Source organism: Argiope bruennichi, chromosome 3 (genome assembly GCF_947563725.1).
Source record: "Argiope bruennichi chromosome 3, qqArgBrue1.1, whole genome shotgun sequence".
NCBI lineage: Eukaryota > Metazoa > Arthropoda > Arachnida > Araneae > Araneidae > Argiope > Argiope bruennichi.
Window position 1 is genome coordinate 31,473,149 of NC_079153.1, and position 3,654 is coordinate 31,476,802.

A 3,654-nucleotide genomic window follows, 5' to 3' on the forward strand; every position below is an offset into this window, starting at 1 on the left:
TTTCTGTCTCAATTTAGATAATTAATCAAGTCTCGAATGAAAATATTTCAATCATAAAATCTCAAAAAGCTGCTCACTAGTTTCAGGCAAAAATCAAACACGCAAAATCAATTAATTATTACAACAGAACAGATTTCAAACATCAGAAGCGACTACTACAAAATGTTTTTTGTTAATGAATTCTGTAGAAGAAAAAAGATACACTAGGCAAAATATACAACATACAATTATTATTGGAATACAAATTTTCAGATCAGTAACAATACAGTTCCATTTAACATCCAAATATGAAGCGTGTATTTTTCAGAATGAAATTCATTTGAACGCTTAATTTAATCCGTGAACGGTTTTGCATTTTTATTTTTTATTATTACTGTTTAATTAGCCTTCCGTTCAAAAAACATGCCGCCAAAACTAATTCAATTAAGAATCTGTAGAATAATCTAGATTTTCGTAAATATGTATAATTTTTATATCTAATTATAGCATCTTTGAATGATTTAACTTTATTTTATAAGTTTGAGGAGTGATAATTCGATATTCATAAGATGCGCGTGTCCAGCGGTTAAAGAGTCAAGTACTGCAAAGGTTTATTAACATTTTCAATGCTGCCGACGTCTTTCAGATACTTTTAATTACAGGTTTCTTTGAGCTAAAAATTGTCTCTTATGCTAGTTTAAAAAATAAATGAAAAAAGTAAAGGTATTCTTCAGGTATATATTAGAAAGTTCAACCTATCTAAACTGGCATAAGAGACAAATTTTTGCCCACAGAAATCTGTAATTCGCAGTATCTAAAAGACGAGGTATCTCACCGGTAGCATTGAAAATGCTAATATAATACAACGGAACCCTTGCCATTACATCTATCATATGCTTCATGATTTGTCATACTGCTGAAATTTCTGAGTACTCAAAAACATGTACGAAAGAAATATATCTTATTGAATTAATCATCAACTCTGAGTTAGTTAATTTTTTTTTTATTTCTGTCGATCTAGCATTGCATTTAACACTTTATATACATTCAAAACAGAGATAAAATTGAAACACGATTTTTTTTCGAAAACCTCAACAATTTTGGTGTAAAATTTTGCTTATATTACACCAAAGGCTTTTATTTGATATCTTTATAGTTTTTAATGGTAGAATTTATAATTTCCCTTCTTCAACAAAGCCTAGTAGAAATGTTAGTGTTAATTACCAATCAAGATGTTTTAAATGAACAATATATAAATTTTTTTGTTCAGGAAAAGAACTTTTTTCAGAAATTTTTTAATATCTCCTAATTGATTTTTATATTTTTTTACACCTTTGAACAAGAATAACCTACTAAAATGTTTGGATTGATTGATATTTGTAGAAATTATTTTTATTTTTCTTTATTCACATTCAGTTTAACAATTGAATGTTCAAAAATTGTTCGTGACAGCAGTTTTACAACTTTAAATGCGGCACTTTAAATCTTAACTGAAATTAACACGCTTTGTGAAAGAAATGTATAGAACATATTTAATGCATAAAACAACAGTCCTGGAGCCTATTTTTTTAAAATGCTTTGATTCTCATTTCTTTCTACAATTAATGCATTTTACAGAGTTCTTGCTAATGAAGATAAAAAAAAAAGTTAATTTTGTTAATTGTTCCTTTTTGTGTACATTAAATTATTAATTTAAGCAAATCTTTTTACTTTGAACGGAAAGTATGTTTTGTACAATTTTCTTTTCATCTAATTTAATTTTACTTAAATATCATGGAGTAAAATACAAATGAAAATTACATTCCTATTGTAAACCGGTTTCACTACATATTTTTATTTTAAATTAATTTATTTATATTTTCGTGTTTAATATTTCAAATGCGTTATGAGTATTGTAAATTTAACAGCCATTATATCGATGAAAATTATATTGCGCATTTTGTGCAACATTTTCATTCAAATATGTCTTCTCTAAATCTTACTCCGTGCACGGTTTCATGGATTTATTATACCTTAACAACAAAACTAAACATTTAAAACGGATATAACTTATATTTATGCATATATAATTTATATTTATTTACTTAATAACATAACTTATTTAAACCAAAAATACCAGCAACCATCTTGCAAGGTATAATTCTGATAGTATCCCTTCTCAAAATCTTAATTATTTCTGTAAAAGAAATGTCACTAATATCATTTAGTACTTCAAAATAGAAAAGTGCAAGGCACTTTATTAAATTAGCCTAAATTTCTAAAGAACAAAATATTTTCAGTTACTTAAGGAAAAAAACTTCAGGCGTAAGTTTAGAGACTATATTAATTTTCAACATCTTTAATTCAGGATATCTTTATCGTGGCGTATATATAATGTTTCTCGATATTTTTGTATAAAAGACATTGTGTTTTAAATAGAAAATGTTCTAAATTAATAATTTCAATTTGGCACAAGTCTTCTTTTTGCCCGTTATATTTGAATAAAACTGCACACGCAATTAGAGTAAATGATGATTGGTTTTTAATGGCAGATTCGCCTTCTTTGACGACATTCAAAAGATTTGCAGTTCTTGAAAATGCTTTTTTTTGTCTTTGAGCATTAACATTGAGATATCTACGTTAAAACTATCAAAACATTACATTAAAAAAATAGTTTGCAGATACATAAAAAAATTTGCAATTTTACGAAATTTCTTTTTTTTTTTCACTTATATATTAAAATGATATCAAACTGTGCCTGCAATAGTGAAATAAAATAAATTGTATCCATTTCTTGGCCAAAATTTATTGCATCTTTTTCATAGTAAACGTCGACTGCATTGCACTTCTAATTACTATTTTTTTTTTCTTCCGGAATTCATAGCACATTCTTTTATCTAATTAATGAACTTAAAACTATGAATACGAAGAAACAATTCAACTGTGGAAAAAATAAAAAGTCTCATGGTTCCATATCTGGTGAGTATGGGCTTTTGGAGCCATATTTGATGATTTTTTTCCACAAAATTTGACGATTAATAATGGCACTGTGGGCAGACACATTATTGTTTTGCAAAGCCCATGAGTTATTTTATCACAGTGTGTGTTATTTGTGACATTTTTCGTGTAGGTATTCCTATAATATCTCTAATTGTTAAACAGCAATAATTAAACGACATTTCTGTGATCTGATCGATATGTTAATGACAGACGAAGTGTTTGGTCTCCCATTTGAAATCTGTCGTCAATTTCTAATCTTTGATTCATCTATGACAGACTTTGTACTTTCTTGACACATTTTATTCTATTCTAACACTTTTTTCCTTGTGAGCAGTGTTCTATAAAAGTGCTTGGCGGCATTTCAAATATTTTTGTCTTAAGATTAATGTATGCTCTTTCAGTTATTTAAATTTTAACGCAAATTCTTTCCCCAAAAGCCTTCTCATTTGGGACATTCGCCATCTCATTAAAAACAAATTTATTTTCAGACTATTACAAGAAATAAATTTCTACCTATTGCCAGATGTTTATAGACATCTTAAAAATATTTGATACAAGTTTTTAAACTATATCTTTTATGCATGTTATTGGCATGAAGTATTCCAGATACTTTTCTGATCACAATAGTATATCTCAGAACTTTTTAATCCACTCGGACCCTAAGAGTCTAAGGTCTGAAATGATTTGATGAGGATA